At 44.3% G+C, this 18,930-nt stretch overlaps 1 non-coding gene across 1 annotated transcript; it reads right to left on the bottom strand.

Annotated features, from left to right (window-relative positions):
• Window positions 1-1,491: 1,491 nt before the first annotated feature.
• LOC128104879 (U2 spliceosomal RNA) lies at window positions 1,492-1,684 on the bottom strand. The gene has a single exon (XR_008216167.1). It is a non-coding gene; the product is annotated as a U2 spliceosomal RNA (small nuclear RNA).
• Window positions 1,685-18,930: the final 17,246 nt, after the last annotated feature.

Genomic DNA, 18,930 nt, shown 5'->3' with positions numbered 1-18,930 from the left:
TGAACCTAGGGCCTTATCACAGGTTAGGCATGTGTTACACAACTGAGCTATGTCCCCGATCCTCTTTACACTTCATTTTGAGACAATTGAGACAGGGTCTTACTAAGTTGCTGGGGATGTCCTTGAACTCACTCTGTATCCCAAGTAGACTTTGAGCTTGCAAACAGCCTCTTGCTTCTGCATCCTAATTAGCTGGGATCAGAGGCCTGTGCCTCTGGGACAGGTCTTTTTTTCACATCTGGAGGGAAAAATTAGCAAACATAGAATCAAATACAGGATCAGAAAAAGTAGCTGCCTAAAGAAAATAATGCTGGAAAATATTAAGAATCCCACCACTGGGGAGAATATCTTGTCTTCATTTCCTTTTTGAAAGAAATATGTGGGCTAGAGAAATATGTGCTCAGAGGTTAAGAACACTGGCTGCTCTTCCAAAGTTCCTGAGTTCAATTCCCAGTAACCACATGGTGGCTCACAACCATCTGTAATGAGATCTGGTGCCCTCCTCTGGCCTGCAGGCATATATGCAAGCAAAACACTGTATACATAATAAATAAAAGTTTTAAAAAAGAAGAATATGCAATTCTCAGGGCTTAACTAAGAGATCTGCAGCCAGTAACATGGATTACTATGGTGGTTGGAAAGAGAATGGCTTTCTGTAGACTTATATATTTGAATATTTGGTTCCCAGTAACTCTTAGGACTGTTTAGGAATGATTAGGAGGTGTGGACTTGATGGAGATGTGTCACTGGGGGGTGGGTTTGGAGGTTTCAAAACCCTATGCCAGACCCCACTCCAGCCGTCTTTTCCTTGTGGATCAGATACATGTGAGCTCCCAGCTACTGCTCCAGCACCATGCCTGCCTGCCTGCCTGCCTGCCTGCCTGCATGCCTGCCTGCATGCCTGCCTGCCTGCCTGCCTGCCGCCATGCTCTCCACCATGATGGTCATAGATTCACCCTTTGAATCTGTAAACAAGCCCTCAATTAAGTGCTTTGCCTATTTTTTTGTTTCCTTGGTCATGGTGTCTCTTTACAGAATAGGAAAGTAATTAGACCTCACTGAACCATCTCTCCAGCCTCCACAGTTTCTTTTTTAATAATTAGAATTTTTTTAGAAACATTTGTATCGAGGCAGGGTCTCACTTTGTAGCTCAGCCTGGCCTTGAACTTTCAGTCCGCCAGCCTGGTCCTCCCGAGTGCAGAGGTTATAGGCATGCATCCTGCCCGGCAGTCCTAATGTTAGTTTATAAAGATGTCGAATCTATAAAGGAAGATGCACTCAGAGAGTGAGCTTTTGTTACTGACTCCTCTGCAGCTGTATCACTTTGCACTCCTGCTGGCAATGAAAGGGGTGTCTTTTCCCTCACAGCCTGGTCAGGTATGGAGTCAAAGGTGGACTTCTATTTAATTATTAATTAATTTGTGTATGTGTAGCCAATATCGTATGTGAGAAAATATATTCCCATGTACTTTTTTCTTTTGTATGTACTCTGAGGGATGCACATTTCTGAAAGTACTGAAATATCAGAACAATGAATGCAGTGAGTGGATCAAGCTCTTATTCTATCTCCCAGCTGGAAAAACCCACCAAATAAATACACTGTTCTCAGATAGAGGAATTTGAGATATCAAACCGATACAAACAGATACTACACTTGATCTTAGTCAGAAGACTGATAAAGAATTCAGCATATGTTTATTGTTTTTATTATTATTTGATGTGGGATGTCTTTCTATATGCTGTGAACATGTGTTGCTCCCATTGGTTAATCAATAAAGCTGCTTTGGCCTATGGCAAGGCAGGATAAGAGCCAGGTGGGAAATCCAAGCAGAGATACTGGAGAAGAAGGGTGGAGCCAGGGACAGATACCATCCAGGTACCTAAGGAGCAAGATGTCAGCAGACCAGTAATGCCACAGACACATGGCAATACATAGATTAATAGAAATGGGTTAATTTAAGTTGTAAGAGCTAGTTAGTAATAAGCCTGAACAATAGGCCAGACAGTTTGTGATTAATATCAAGCCTCTGACTGATTATTTACAAGCGGCCAAGGGATGGACTGGGACAGAGAAAAGCCTCTGGCTACAATTATTAATATACTATTACCATTATTTTAAGGCAAGGCTGGCTTTGAACTAGTGTCTCTAGATCCTGAGTGCTGCGATTTTAGGTGTGTGTCACCCTGTTTCCTTCAGTGTTTTTCTAATTCACATTTTTTACTATGAAGAGAAAGGTTTGCTATTCTTCAAAATACATACTATACTTTCTGATAGACTGTACCTTAGGCTAAGACCTCGGACTAAGAGGAAGGAAGCAATTCCAGAGACAGTTAAAAGGAATCAAGCAAATTTCATCCACACAAAATCAAAATAAATCCAGTTGGTCCTAATGCACCCACATTAAATCTAAACAAGTTTTTGCTGCTGTTAGCACAGTGCCTGTGGCAATGATAAAGCACTATAACTGAGGGCAAAGCATGGAAGAAAGAGTTTACTCGGGATTATGGTTGAGAGCCTCTGGCAGAGAACCATGACAGCAAGTGACAGACAGGGCAGCGGAAGCAGCAAGTCATGAGATCACATCCTCCCCCATGAGCAGGAAACGGAATGAGCTGGAAGTGGAGCAAGGCTATGAACTTTAAAGCCCACCCCCAGTTACATGACGCACTTCTCCCAGGAAGACCACACCACCTTCCCATACAGTGCTACAAACTGGGGACCGAGGGCTGTGTTCAAATACACGAGCCTAACGGGGCGGGCATTCTCATTCAAAGTGCCACAGCACTGGAAACCACTCCCCAAGGAAGAGACACAAAAGGAGTAGAGGGAAGTTTGTAGCAGTACATGCTTGTATGAGAATATCCAGAATATATAATGGACTCTGAAAATCAGCAAGAAAAAGAAAGCAAAATATCAGGAAAAGGCTTGAACTAATATTTTTACATAAGAAAAAAAAAACTGAATGAACCAAATAACCTAAGTAAAAATGTTCAATATCTTTAGGAATTGGGAAAATACAACCTTGATATTTGATACATAATGATATATAAGTACACAAGCAGTAGTCTAGCAAAAGTTTAAAGTATATATAAGCATCCCTTAGAAATTGGAGCCCATTCTACCAGCACACATGGAAAAGAATGTTCAGTGCTACAAACTGGAAGTAAACCAAAACTCCTATGTACTGTAGACTAGACAAATATGTTATCATATAGTTACTGGTAAACTGACAAGATGTTCAACACCAGAGAGAAGAGCTCTAATTCACAGCACCCGCCAATTTCCATGGTGTAAATACTCCCTTCAGGGCCAATTTCGAGCTCCCAACATTCTATCAATTAGCTTATAGAACCCATGAACATTTAACCATCCGTTCTCAATCTGGGCAAGCTGGTTCCAGTACATTCCTGGGAATATTCCCAAGTTTTAATACTGTTCAGCAATGAAGGTGAATCAACCCCAGCTACAGGCAACAGCATGGATAAATCTCATGGACGTTATGTTGCACAAAACACAGAAATAGCCAAAGAAGTCACAGAGCATGATTTCATTAGTATAGAATCCAAAATGGATCAATTTAAACCAGAACGTGCATACTTGTGTGGTACAGAGGTAAGCATTAGAAAGGGTAAGTGTAGCCAGGCGGTGGTGGCGCACCCTTTAATCCCAGCACTCGGGAGGCAGAGGCAGGCCGATCTCTGTGAGTTCAAGTCCAGCCTGGTCTACAGAGCAAGATCCAGGACAGGCACCAAAACTACACTGAGAAACCCTGTCTCGAAAAACCAAAAGGAAAAAAAAAGGGGGTAAGTGTGTCCTAAATATGAGGACAGTAGCTAACTCTAACGAGGAGAGAGATCCAAAATGGTAAAAGGTGTGGTGGGCTTCCCTGCAGGTCATGTTCTGTTTCTTGACCTGGGTGGTGTTATGTGGTGTGTTTGTAACATATTCTTATATGTGTTCTTTCTGCATGTATTAAATCAGTGATGTGTTGCATTCTGTCAAAATGGGCTCATACCAAATCATAAGAACCCACTGTGCTTGTCTATTCCCAGCTCTGCCTCTATGACGTTCTGTCGAGTGCTTAACACCAGCCAGATGTGGCACATTTACAGCCGAGAAACTGACAAACACTCATGGCAGAGGATTATTTTTATTTCTCCTGAAGAATGAGTGTATTAGCCTACCACTAACAACACATTTGAAATAACCACATGATTTACAACATTGGCATGTTGAAGTTTTTTTTTTCCAGGATAAATGCCCTCAAAAATTTCAAGACAAAACCAAATAAACAAAACATAGCAAAATGCCAACAGCTAAACATAAAAGATGCCTTTAATAATAAAGAAAAATGGAATATCAGCTGCGAAAGACAACTTGCTGTAGGAAATGTGGAGTGTTTGATGTTCTCCACTGATATATAATGAAAACCACCGAACTGACATGGAAATGTGGAGTGTTTGATGTTCTCCACTGATATATAATGAAAACCACCTCCTGCTAACATGGAGGACCCTATCTAGTCATTCCCATTTACAGTTCTTGATGAACACTTGACAAAGATGGAGAGGACCAGAAGCCTTGCTGCCTGACATTCCACTTGACTTTCTCATCACTGTCCACTCAAGAGGTACTGCTGCCTCCTTGGCCGTGGGCTGAGCAGCTAGCCTGTAGTCATTACCTGTCACAACTTGTGTCCCCGTGGAAAGAACTGAATTTCAATCTGCACATTTACATGGATTTATGTTCTCCAATGTGTGACTGTAAGCTATGGCGTCACTTTGGTTCATTTCTGCTTTCCTGGTGGTAAGCAATTTTGGTTTTTGTTTGTTTGTTTGATTGATTGGTTTTGTTTTTGGTTTTTTTTGAGACAGGGTTTCTCTGTGTATCCTTGGCTGTATGGAAACTCACTCTGTAGATCAGGCTGGCCGTGGACTCACAGAAATCTGCCTGTCTCTGCCTCCCAAGTGCTGGGATCAAAAGCATGTACCTCCACTGCCTGGCTTGTAAGCAATTTTAAATATCATGCTATATTAAAATAATCATGGACTCATAAAATTTAACAAATTGCAGTTTCCACAGGTAAATTTTGGACTTTGGGTTGGATTCTTTACTATGAACAAGCAAACAGAAGCCATTTTGCTAAAAAAAAGTGTTGGCTCCTCACATGGGCGCACATGGGAATTAACAGCAAGACGGAAGTCTGGCATCTTCATGCCACATGTGTCCTTTGTTATGGGCTTGGACTCTAGATTAAGTGCTGCTGGTAGGCATGTCAATCACCATGTTGATACAGAAATTAGTGATAACCTAATTTCACTCATCCCCCTTCAAGGTTGAAGGCACAAAGATAAAAATAGCTGAGGCATTTTATGCCAATTTTAACAGACTCCAAGAAAGCTTCCTGAGAGTCTCCAGTCATTGTCCTAAACCCCCTTGGGTCCCAGGAACAGTAGAACCTCACAGACAGTCATCACATCATTGTGGTGCCCTTCAGGTAGGAACCATCATCTCACTGGAACCTTACTGCCCCCCAAAACAATAAGGCCCTCTTTGGGGCCATTTTGTATTAACAGAATTGAGATAACGATCAACCAGATCACAGGTACTTCTCATCCTGCACCCCATTTTCCTCTATAGAAACCTAAAGCTTATGTCAGTACCCTGAAGACAGACTAAAATGCCTAGTTTTCATCTTCTCCAAATGGCCATTTTGATTAAAGCCTGTGGTGGTTTGAATAAGAATGGCCCCTGTAGGCTCATATATTGGAATGCTTAGTCACCAGGGAGTGGAACCCTTTGACAGGATTAGAAGGATTAGGAGGTGTGGCCTTGTTGGAGGAAGTGTGTCACTGGGGGTGGATTTCAAGGTTTCAAAAGCCAATGCCAGGTCCAGCTCCCCCCCATTCTCTCCCCCACCCCCATTCCCCACCCCGACCTGTGGACCAGGATGTAGCTCTCAACTATGTCTCCAGCACCATGCCTGAAACCATACTCCCACCATGATGATAATGGACTGAGTCTCTGAGACTATAAGCAAGCCCCCAATTAAATGCTTTCTCTTATAAGAGTGCCATAGTTTATTGCAAAATAAAAAAAAATAAAATTAAATTAAAAAAAGAGTGCCATAGTCATGGTATCTCTTCATAGCAATGAAACAGTAACTAAGATAAAGCCCTTCCTGTGTTTTTATCATTGGTTTTGTTTGCTTTCTTTGGGCAGGGTGACTGGACCTGACATATTGAAACTCCTTGAATCAGACCTCTAACCTCTAAGACTCTACCAACAATACTCTTAAGCCCGTGAGACAAACACACTTCCTTACATCTTCAGGGCTGCTTTTGACAGAAAGGAAATTTGATGGTTAAAAAAATTTAATTGTGAATTAGTATTATTTAAAGTATAAATCTGAAAAAAGCTGGGTTTAATAAGAGGTTAATATCATCACATAAACCCGCCACATGGAGACTTGACTGGAATATATTGATTTCATACAGGAATGGGCAAGCTGTGGACTCAGAGGAGGGCTCTTCTCAAATGGTTTCACTCACTTGTTTCAAGAACTGAGAATTGGGCCACCCAAGAGTCTAAACAAAGCAAGCACAGGGCTCCGTTCTTTGCCCGCTGATTCTTTAGAGTAGTGGCTTGAGTTGCCAGTGAGACAGAAAGAGGGGGAAAACCTCAAATCTGGACAGCTGTTTTATGGTAGATGATGATCAGGACACTGAAACACATTGAGTCCATGAGTGAGAACCCACAAAGGAGGGTGGGGAGCCATACACTGTGGACATCTGTCCCCTCCAAGTCCTCACGCTCACTCTGTGTCATGAGACCAGCTTCCAGCTCCCAATTCTTTTTACACTGTTAGGTACAACTGCATTCACATTGGTTTTTTATGTGGCGAGATACCATGTCTATGCCTCCAGGGGCAGCTCCACCCAGGATATCATGGAAATGAACATCACCAAGCTTCCATACACCAGGAGACAAAGTGCTGTGAATTCTACTTCAGTTTCATCCCCAAATGTTAGGACCAACTCTAAGCCATCTTAAGAGTGGGAACTCCACCCTTTACTTTTAGAATCTTTGTAGTGGGTAGCCATTCCAGCTTTGATCTGGAAGTTCCAATCCCCATTGAGGCTTCGGCAACTGTCACGCCTACAAGGCGGGGCCAAGGGAGGTGCCAGGAGACCGGAGATCTGGATGAGCAGCTCTCTCTGTTGCTGGACCTTGGACGGTGGAGGTGGACCAAGCAGAGCTCCAGAGAACACCGCTGGACTGCGATACACCTTCCCCAGACCCCACGACCTACCTATCCCCTTCATTTGTAAGTTACCCACTAAATAAATCTTCCTTTTAACTATGTGGAGTGGCCTTAATAATTTCACCAATAAATCTTCCTTTCTGGAAGTTTCCTTTTTGTTCTTACCTAAGAGTACTTCTATACCAGGTGGTGGGGGCACACGCCTTTAATCTTACCAATCGGGAGGCAGAGGCAGAGGCAGGTGGATCTCTGTGAGTTTAAGGCCAGCCTGGTCTGCAGAGTGAGTTCCAGGGTAGGCTCCAAAGCTACACAGAGAAACCCTGTCTCAAAAAAACATTAAAAAAAAAGAGTACTTCTAAATGTTGCAACTTGCAGCTGGTTGACATTTCTATTACATTATTTCTAACACAACTGTGGTGCACTGTGCTGCAAGGATGTGTTGAAACCAAACCACAGGTATCACTGTGCAGGCTTAGATTTGCTATTCCAAACAATAGGAGGTCATTTCAGAACCACTGTGAGTTGGAGGGAAGTCAGTGGGAAGCATCGAACAATTTATCAGAATTGTAAAGCTCCATAAACCTGAAATATACACCCTAACCCAGGCTTTCACTTCAGCTCACTCAAGTCAGAATTTCTTAAAGTGTGAGACAGACAATTTTGTTATGCAAAGGTTGAGTCTGATATATAGTCCCCATTTGAGAGCTGTATTGAACAGAAAGTTGATAAACAGTCACACAACACAGACTCCTTTGTCATCCTTCAAGTAACAAAACATCCAACAAACTCCTATGGTGGACCCTTCGGAGTAGAAGACAGAATCCCCACTTTGTAGAAATGCATGCCCTAGTCAAACAATCTAGAAGTCAATGGAGAAACATTGGAACAGAAAGTTTTCAGTGCATGGGGCATGTCCTATAGATTTCTGTGATCCTTGGGAACAGAATTGGCCATTCATTCACAGGGCAGAATTCTCAGGTGTTACCTCATTGAGGTGACCAGGACATGGCTGGATCAAGAGTAATTCAGTCACTCTCATATAAGAAATGGGTATGCTCACCCCATAGCTGACAGAGTTTTCTCACCTTCACAGACAGAGAGGTACACAGGACTGGAAGAAGGATGTCTCCTTTAAGGACAGGCCCCATATCACACACTAAAAGATCTTCATCTCTTCTACAGCAGGAAGGCAGAGCCTAAGCAAGGAGTCCATGGTCTCTTGCTAGATCTACTGAGGACCTATGCAGATTCTCTGAAAGGTCCTTGAGATGCTTCTGACTTCACACACACACACACACACACACACACACACACACACACACACACGCACACATCACAGGAACAGGGGGACAATATTCAGCATAGATTTTCCTTGCAGTACAGTACATGGGCATGTGTTTGAGATGGGCAGGAAGCATATCTCCCCTCTGTAGGATATAATAGGCATATAATTGCTCATAATCCTCTCTCTTACATATATAACACTCCAGACCAATGAAAATAGAAGACCCAATCAGGAGATTTCAAGTGCAGCTAGTCCCTTAAGACACTTCAGTCAAACCAAAGATGTTAAGATTTAAAAAAAGAATTCTCCAACTACCAAGAGCAAGCAAATCACCCCCAAAGGGGAATTAGCCAAGAAACAGAGTGATGCCTGGGCCACCTTGCTGGCTCCCTGTGGTCTTCAATTTCAGGCATGCTTCTGCATGGCCATGTGATGAGCAGGTATCTCAGCCATAGGGAAGCAGACACAGAGGCCATTCAGGCTCCCTTGGTGATAGTGGCCAGAATAAACACAGCAACTAGCAGAGAGACTGAGTTTCCTGCAGCTGGGCTCAGCCCATGCTCCCAGAGCACCTATGAATCCCCACGAAGAAACTTAGCAGGAGGCAGGGGATGAGTATGCATCAGATGGATTTCGAGGAATAACTGCAAGCATCCTGTCTTTCTTGCTATCACCCTACATAGACAGCCAATTCCCCACTTTTGTGGATTCTGCCAGAACACAGCCCTGTTGGCTCCACATCCTAATTCTGAGATTCCACTCTGTATCTCATTCCCCTTAGAGTAGACTCTCTCCAGAATCCCCACCTAAGTTCCAGGGCCTTGGGAAGGTAATAGTTTCTCCCCCACCCCAAAGCCAGCCTCACCTAGCCTTCCTACCCCCACAACCTCTGCTGTAGTTCATCCTTCACTTTGAGGGGAGCCTGCTTCTTCCTGATTGCGTCTATAACATTTCTGGTCTTTCCCTGGAGTCCAAGATGTAGCAGATGCAAACAACTGGCTGGCTGAAAGGAAGCACCTGGAACTGCCCCTGATTAAAATTGGCTCTCTGCCCTTAGAAGCTAACCTGAGACTTCTAGGAGGCCAGGCATGTCTGTCACTGAAGGCTGAGGGCACGTCTGTTCTGGGGTGAGTGGGACTTACTGAGCATAGGCAATCTGGTAGCATTTCCTTTCCAGGGGTGCTAAATGGGTTCTAATCACTTTTAGAAGCTCTTAAATGCTAGACTGGGATACTCTGCTCTGAAAGAATATACTTCTAAGTGTAAAAGCCTTGAATGAGGGCCCAGAGGGATAGCTCATCAGGTAAATGTGCTCACTGGAAGCTTGATGACCTGAGTTCGATCCTCAGAACCCATATGGAGCAGGAGAATGAACAGAAGTTGTCATCTGACCTTTACACTTGTGCCATGACATGTGTTGCCCCAAATAAATAAATTAAATGTAATCTTCAACAACAACTCTGTTTTTAAAAGGCTTGAATAACAGACAGCCAGAGAAAGCAGAATTAAAATTGGCAGGGCATGACCCTGAGCTGAAACAAACGGTGCCCCAGTGCTTAGGCTTTGGGGAAAAGTAGTCATAAATGAATGCATCCAGCGGGAATCACGTGTTTCATTGGGGGTCTGTGATGGGCAGAGAGGCTGACCAGCTGGGGTTCACCACTGCCCTTCCCCTCACTGACGCAAAGATTCATCATTTCTTCTAATACTTGACTTATTCCCGACCAAGTACAAACACCAAGGGTGCACCACTGGTGAGCCAAGAGGTCGCTGTCTCAGCTTCCATGCCCTTCTGGGCGACTCTCCATGGGTCAGACAGGGGACAAAGTAACTGGGGTTAAGAGGAAGCAAGGGGAAATTGCTGCTTCTCCTAAAAGGAGACATTCCCCTAGTCACTTCCTAAAATAATCTCCCACTGAGCCAGGGCCCAGTGTGAGTCCTTGGGAGGACGTTGTTAAGGATACCAGGAGCTAATCCACAGCCACCTTAGGAATGGTTTCAAAAACACCTTATTCCTCCTGGGAATAAAAAAAAAGGGTTGTACATATTTATATGGCAAGTGTTGAGGAAGACAGCCCCTCAGCTTTAACCAGACTTTACTTCTGCAGCCTCTCTGACCCAGAGCTTTGTCTGTGTTACTATGTAGGGCAGTGGTTCTCAACCTGTGGGTCATGATCCCTTTGGGGTCCAATGATACTTTCACAGGACTCACCTAAGACCATTGGAAATATCAGCTATTCACATTATGATTCATAACAGCAGCAAAATTACAGTTATGAACTAACAACGAAAATAATTTTATGGTTGGTGGTGACCACAACATGAGGAGCTATATTAAAGTATGCAGCATTAGGAAGGTTGAGAACCACTGATGTAGGGGATTTCTATAAAGACAGATCTCTGTAGAGAGCAGGCTGATTCTCTCTCTCTCTCTCTCTCTCTCTCTCTCTCTCTCTCTCTCTCTCTCACACACACACACACACACACACACACACACACACACACACACACACACACACACACACGTTTGAAACAATATAACACGTGAGCTTCTTCCAGCTTCTTCACAATTGTAGTGGGGGCCAAAGATTACCATAGAATCAGAGAAGGAGTACTCCCTTAACTGAGTTGACTGGGAGGAGCCCCAGTCGACCAGAGAGAAAGCAGTGGCTGACCCCTGTGGCCTTTGGGTCTTACCTTCTCTGTGCCCGATGAGGTTGGAACAAATCCTTTCCATCACTACAATTTGCTTGTTAGCTGCAAAAGGCCAGGCCACAAAGGGAGTTTCCCTTCCAGGAAGAGCTCCAGGGGTAGGGTGTGTGCCAACAGCCCACAGAAGAGGGGACACTGCACCCCACAACTCCTGCATTTAGTCCTCACATGAGCCAGATTGTCAGGCAGGCTTTGTGTAGAGCGCCTGGTCGACTCTGGAGTTTCCTCCTGACTGCAGGGGGCGCTGTGGTGCCCACGACCATTGCTACTCCAACTGCCTCTCACAGAGGAGGGAATTGACAAATGCTTTGATTTGGCTGCAACTAACACTGAGGTGTTGTTGGTTGGACGGCCGAGTTGGTGATAATTAGTCACAACTCATAGTTCCTGTGCTTTGTAGCTCACTGTTGCCAGCCTCTAGATTCTACACCTGCTGGCTGTGCCATCCAACTGCTATAGATTCAAGACGACTCCAGCTCCTGTGGGAGATCATACATGCTGAAGCTTGTTCTCCTGGGTCTATGGTCTTAGAATAGCAGTATCTCTGACTCTCAGGGCTTTCTAGGAAGGCAGAATCTCCGGCCCCACTCCAGACTGACCAAATCAATCGACATTGGAACAAGATGCTCAGGTATCATTGAAGCTGTCTACTCTGGGAAACCCTCCAGAAAGGGAGGTCCTTGTGCCTCAGTTGCCCTGAGATGCAGATGGTTCTCTATGCAGTAAGTGCTTTATCTACACTTCTCTGTATTTATTCTTTACCCTAAAAGGTCACAAGCATCAATCAGCATGCAAACTGGAACTCTTGAAAGACTTTTGCCTTAGTCAGTGTTCTATTGCTATGAAGCGACACCATGGCCACGGCAACTTGTACAAAAGAAAACATTTAACCAGGGACTGGCTTACAGTTTCCGAGGCACAGTTCATTATCATCATGGCAGAGAGCGTGGCAGCAGGCAGGCTTGGTGCTGGAGAAGAAGCTGAGAGCTACATCCTGATCCCCAGAGAGAAAAAGATAGAGACAGAGAAAGACAGAGCATGCTCCTGGCATAGACTTTTGAAAGCTCAAAGCCCACCCCCCGTGACACACTTCCTCCAACAAGGCTACACCTCCTAATCCTTAGAATCCTTTCAACCAGTGCTGCTCGCTGGTGATCGCACTCAAATAGATGATCCTATGGGTGCCGTTCTTATTCAAACCACAACAACTTACAATTTTATAATGCCTGCCTCACCATGAAGTCCCTTGTTAACATAGCCTTTGCCACCGCTCACACCACCACACTCTACATAGATTCCACTTTGATTCATAAAATGCAAAATTATCTGAAAAGATTTTGCACTGTGTTCTCTAGGTCAGTTCTATTCATTCGAAGGCTGGCTGGGTTCTATAGAAAGGTACCACATTCTCCAAGAGATTCAGACCATTTCTCCAGCAGTAAGAAATCCCAAGCTCTTTGCAGTGATTTAACCAAGAGGAAGCCCTTAGTCTATATACAATGGTTTCTATTTTATTAACAATTAAATTTTTTTTTGTCTTTACTTAGACTTTAAAATAGAAACATTAGGCTTAACATTCACGTATTTAGAGAACCATGTCTTTAGGAGGGACTATTTGTATGTTGATTAGATTATATATGTTTCTATAGCATAACTTAGAGACATCTTTGGTAGGAAGGACAGAAAAGGATGATGGTAATTGTCTTGGTTACTTTTCTATTGCTGTGATAAAACTCCATGACCAAGGCAACTTATAAAGGAAAGCATTTGGTTGGGTCTACAGCTCCTGAGGGTTAGGGTCCATGATGGAGGAGGGAAGCCATGGCAGCGGAAACAGCTGAGAGGTCACATCTCAAGTCATAGGCAGGAGGCAGAAAGCACACTGGGAATGGCACAAATCTTTTAAAATCTCAACTCCTCCCCTAATGACACACCTCCTAATTCTTTCCAAACAGTTCTACTGACTGGGGACCAAGTATTCAAACATCTGAGCCTATGGGGGCCGTTCTCATTCAGACACCACAGGAGTGAAGGGAGCAGTTTCTACTTTCAGTCTTTTAAATGTTCAAATTGCATTGGATCACATTCCTAATTATAAGCACGCTCAACAGTATACTCCTTCCATTTAGGTCTATATATTTTTACACCATAGCCTTTCCAGTTAAAACAAAGAATCTAGATAAATTAGACTTGGAATTGTAATTTCAAGTTGCTTTATAACAAACTTTTAAAACAGATTAAAAGAATAAAAAATAGAACCTTCCAGTTTGCACAAATATAAAAACTTAATCAAGTTTTATTTCTGGGAAATTTAATTTTTTTCTTGATCTTGTCATTTTAATTCTCTTTGTGTATGATTCATATGCTAATCAGTATAGTATTATACATCTATAATATTCAAATATATGAACATCCATATATTTGGAGCATGCTCAAAATATTTTTATCATCAGGATGCATGATCAAAACTATTTAGACACATGAAGACTTGGGGTTGGTTCCCAGCATCCACATAGTGGCTCACAACCTTCAGTAACTCCAGTTCTAGGGGATCCAGTGAGCTCTTTTGACTCTGTGGGTACCAGACACACATGTGGTACACATACATACATTCGAGCAAAACACTCATACACACTAAAAAAAAAAATACTGTTTAGAGACCAGTGAACTAGATTAATGATCCCTTGCTGTCTTTTGTCAACAAACGGACAAGAGGAGTCCTGTTTCTGCTGTTCCTCCAAACCAGTGTCATGCTACCAACATTCTCCAAGCCTGAGTCATCTTTGTTAATGTTCGCATTTGAGCTTGTTAATTTAACGCAGACCTGGAAAGAAACAGCAGGAAATGTGCACTTCACAACGACTCAAACAATTTTACCTCCTGTGCCTCCCTGCTCTGGGCTGGGATCCAAATTTGGAGGGGAAAAAAAAACCCTGAAATTTGCAGGTTCAACTGTGAAAATTTTCCATATTACTCGGGATTTGAACCATTTACACCTGACTCGGCAGCACCCCTCCTTTGTCTTTTTTTCGAGGCTAAGGCAGCATCCATGAGGGGCACTGGAACCCAATGGCATTTCACTGAAGTGTGATGGATGGAGAGGTTTAAGAGCTGAAGGATGCCCCAGAGGTTTCCTTGTCAAATGCATCATTGTAAAATGGGAAACAGAAAGACAAAGATTGGAATGAATCATCTAAGACCATATGGCTTGCTGGTGGTACACCAGGGAACAAGGCTAAGCCCTGGGGCTCCAAGACCTCTCTCAGTGGCTGAGGTAGAGGAAGGCACCATGTGAAATATGGAGCTTTTGGCTACTGATGAGACGGGACTAGATAATGTCTGGCCACTCAGTGGTCCCAGACAGTATGTAAACAGAAATCTCCAGTGCATACTGATTTAGGCTTCTGTGTGGGATGCAATGCGAAAGATTTATGGATTCACCAAAGCTGGAAAAGTTGCTTCATACAGCCTGGCCTCTGGAGACCGGAAAGCTCACTCGATATTTCTCCAATCTGAAATCTTTGTATTGAATGGTGGGCTTGAAAATCTAGCTTTTCTCATGGTGCCAAACATTCTGATGAATACTGAAGGGCTGAAAGGGCTGAAATGAGAGGGGATGGGCATACTGAGACCTCAAGGAAGAGGGGTGTGTGTGTGTGTGTACTGTGTGACAGGTGTGTGCACTCATGTGTGACAGCATGAGTGTGTGTCTCTGTGCATGCATCCACAAGTGTGTCTAGGTGCACATGTGAGCATGAGCACAAGTATGTATCTTTGTGTGTGTGTGTGTGTGTGTGTGTGTGTGTGTGTGTATTTGTCTGTGTTCCTGTGTATTTGTGCCTGTGTTTGTGTGTGTGTGTCTCCATATGTATTGGTGTCTATGCATCTGTGTGTGTGTATCTGTGTCTGTGTCCCTGTGTATTTGTGCCTGTGTATGTGTGTGTCTCCATGTGTATTGGTGTCTGTACATCTGTGTGTGTGTGTGTGTGTGTGTGTGTGTGTGTGTGTGTGTCTGAGTGCACATGCACATCACTCTCTGCTGTATCTTCAGTACTTGGAGCAGCACCTGCATAGAGGAAATGCTCAGAAAATGTTTGTGAACAAGAACAGCCTCACTTGAAAAGGTAGAGGGATGCACAAAGAACACCAAGTTTCTAACCTGCTCATGCTGGGCTTGTGGACGGCCAGAGAGTCGATCTAGAAAACCAAGAGCGGAGGTGAGGAAATAGTGGAGAAGCATCCCAGTCATCCGCCTTCTCTTCGTGTGTTAAGCTGCTCACGGGCTGTATTACATCCACTCAGGAGGCTTTGGGGAAAGCTTGCTCTTCTCTAAGTTTTCCTGCTAGGCTTCCAGGGTTTCTACTGTCACCTTCAAGTCTGTTGGGTAGGGCTGGGGACACTGCCCTGGCCTCTGTGGAGAATGGCCTGATAGGCCTAACTCTGGTCCTTCCATGTCACTTTGTCTGACCCAGCTTCCTCACGCCTGAGACAGAAATAGTGGTCTGTGCTTTTCCCACTTACCATATGCAGCCGGGGTGAGGACAGAATGATACTCATGGTCAAGTTCTTCAGATGCTCTAAAACCCCTGCACATGCATTTTCAGGACAGGCTCACCTGTACTTAGACTTGCCTAACATTTCGACCTTGAGCAGTATTCTACTCTTCATCAAGCCAGGATCTAGTCCCCAGGCAGCCTCTGCATATGTATACACATACATATATCACACATTCATCACTCTATACTGGCTGAAGCAATACCTGGCTAGGATGTATCTGGACTCTTAGAGGAAGACTGGTTATTATTTACATTGATAGTCTAGATTTGCATAGTTGGAGTCTGTGGCATTTCCAGGCAACTGCCCTGTCCTGCAGCTCAAGGTGGTGTGATGACTAGTTAGCCATTGTCCCACCCTGGCTGCATTTGAAAAATCATCATGGCTTGGGCCTTAGAATTTTCCAGCAGCTCCCTAGGTGACTTGGATCCATGGTTGGGCAAGAGAACCATCAGAAAAGGCTCCTGGAATCTGCTGCTGCTCAGTCTGGTCCGGGGAGCAGCAGCAGCAGCAGCACAATCTGAAAGCATGTTAGATACACAAGTCTTCCAGTCTCACTCCAGCTGCTAGCCCACACTCTTTTTAGTTGGATCCCAGAGATGGAGAATGAGAAGATCATAGTTGCTCTCAGAAGCGTAGTGATGGGAGCAGCAGGCTCTCCTCTGGGGAGTCCTTAGCAAGGCCTAGCTCTTGCATGCATTTGTTCTCCCTGGAGTGACAGGTGATAAGCGCCTTGAGCCAGGTGACCACAAACGTCGGCCTCAGCTGTCTTCCACCGCTATGGAGAGGAACAGCTGGTCCTCATTAGAGGGGCAGCTGCTGAGCTCTTCTGCATGATTAGAGCCAGACTGGGCCAGCAGCTCAGAACCTGAAGTGTGCTTATACCGAGAGCCTGTCCAGCAAGGGACAGAGGGTTAGACTCTCTGCATGCATAAGAACAAATACAGTGCTGGACCTGGGGGTACATGGTTGTTACCCCAGCTACTTGGGAGGCTGAGGCAGGAGGATGGCAATTTCAAGTTCAGCCAGGTCTACAGAGTAAGTTCAAGGACAGTCTGGGTATCTTAGTGAGATTCCATCTTAAAATAAAAAACAGGAGTCCAAGGATATAGCTGTGTGTAGAGTACTTGCTTAGCATGTGTGATGTGTGAGGCTCTAGAGCCAATCCCTAGGATTTCAAAAAGAGAGAGAGAGAGAGGAAAAAAAAGAAGAAAAAATGAATAATGCTGAAGCAAAAGAAAGATTGTGGGGGAGGAAAGGGAGATGGCTCAGAGGTTAAGAGCATGTACTGTTCCTGCAGAGAACCGAGTTTGGTTCTCAGCACCCACATCTGCCTGTAACTCCAGCTCAAGGGGTCAGATTCCCTCTTTTCATAACTGCCTGTAACTCCAGCTCAAAGGATCTCTCTCTCTCTCTCCATCTGTCTGTCTGTCTGTCTGTCTGTCTCTGTCTCTCTCTCTCTCATACACACACACACATACACACACCTTCTTAAAAGAAGAAAGAGGGGCTGGAGAGATGGCTCAATGGTTAAGCACACTTGCTGCTCCTACAGAGGACTGGGATCAGTTTCCAGCCCCCCATGGCAGCTCACACCACCTATAATTCTACTTCCATCTTCTGGTCTCCACGGGTGCAAGTAAACATACAAAATACAAATCAATCTTAGGGAGGGAGGGAGGGAGGGAGGGAGGGGCAGGCAGACTATGGAGCAGGAGGAAGAAACTAAGAGGCAGGAGGCAAACAGGCACTGACCTGTGGATTAAAGATGCCTTTCTTTTCTGGTCCATGACATCTCCCTGGAAGGAGTCCGAGTTGCCCGTGCAACCACATTTAGATGAGCTCATAATCCGTGCAGTTCCTCTCAGGACAGGCTAGCCCCTCCCCAAGACCGCAAAGCCACACACAATTAGGACAGAAGTGCGTACAGCTGGCTACAAGGAGTGGCTGGATAATCAGGTCCAATGACTATCCCCATGCTCTCTTTATATTAGGGAATGCTAATAGTCAACAAACCCACCTGTGATGACCTTCTGTAAGTACACAGTGCTGATTTTTATAAAGATGGGGGTTGTTCTGCTTGGAGGATCGTGCTGACAACAGGAGTCCCTTGAATACAGTAGGTGCTCAAAAATTGTGAATGCACACATGTACAAATGAAAGAAAGCTCGGGACAGGATTTATCCACAAAGCACTGAGGGGCCATAGAGAGGAAATAGGTCACGGAGTAGTGTGGGTTCTGAGTGTTCCTACACCCAATTTCCCGGCTGCCAAGAGACCTGAGCGAAAGGCTAGTTTCCTTGAGTTTTCTGTCAGTAAATTGAGAGGAGGAGGTCTGGCTATTTTTGAACAGTATGATGCCAAATGAGAGGTATAAAGTGTTTTTCTGTGTAGCAGCTCCTCGGTGACAGCCTTGTGAAGGCTAATGCCCTCTTCAACTCTCATGTCTTGAACAAAAGAGGCTAGGTGATCCCAACCCCAAACCCTCCCTGGAACCAGGCTAGATTCTGTAAATCTTGATCCACAGCTCACCTATGGCCTAATGCATCAAGGTCCACTGGACTCACTCGAGCCAATACCTTGTCTCAAGTCAAGATGCATGCGCTGTCTCCATTACTTCCTTGGTTGGAAGCCATTACATGATTCATTAATATTCTCTCCTCCCTATCTCTCTCTGTCTCTCTCTCTGTGTGTGTGCCTCTAATGCTAGGCAATGTACATTCTTGGTGTGCTCACAAGTTTTCCAAGTATGTGTGAACTGAAGTTCTCAGGGCAAAAAAAAAAATGTGAATCTGTGTTAGAAATTCTAAAGTCTCATTGACTAATATTCCATGATTATGAAGAGTTGGAATGTTGCAGGCCCATCACCAAATTATGGTGGGTAACCTTTAATCCTTTTAATAGACATTATTGGCCACTTCTATGTTTGACCTGATATCTATCATTGTGTCCACTGGAATGTACAAACAAAACCCTAAATTCCACCAACCCAAAGGCTAAGAATGTCACCAGGGGAGCATCTGATACATATAACGTGTTTCTCATTTTGCTGTAACCCACTGACCTGATGGTTCCACCCGTGTATTTTTAAAGGGCTCAGATTTATAACTCTGT

The sequence above is a fragment of the Peromyscus californicus genome, unplaced genomic scaffold (genome assembly GCF_007827085.1).
Source record: "Peromyscus californicus insignis strain IS unplaced genomic scaffold, ASM782708v3 Scaffold_8__1_contigs__length_139910024, whole genome shotgun sequence".
In the NCBI taxonomy this organism is placed as follows: domain Eukaryota; kingdom Metazoa; phylum Chordata; class Mammalia; order Rodentia; family Cricetidae; genus Peromyscus; species Peromyscus californicus.
The sequence above is the reverse complement of the archived record's forward strand: the minus strand, read 5'-3'. Positions and strand labels throughout refer to the sequence as shown.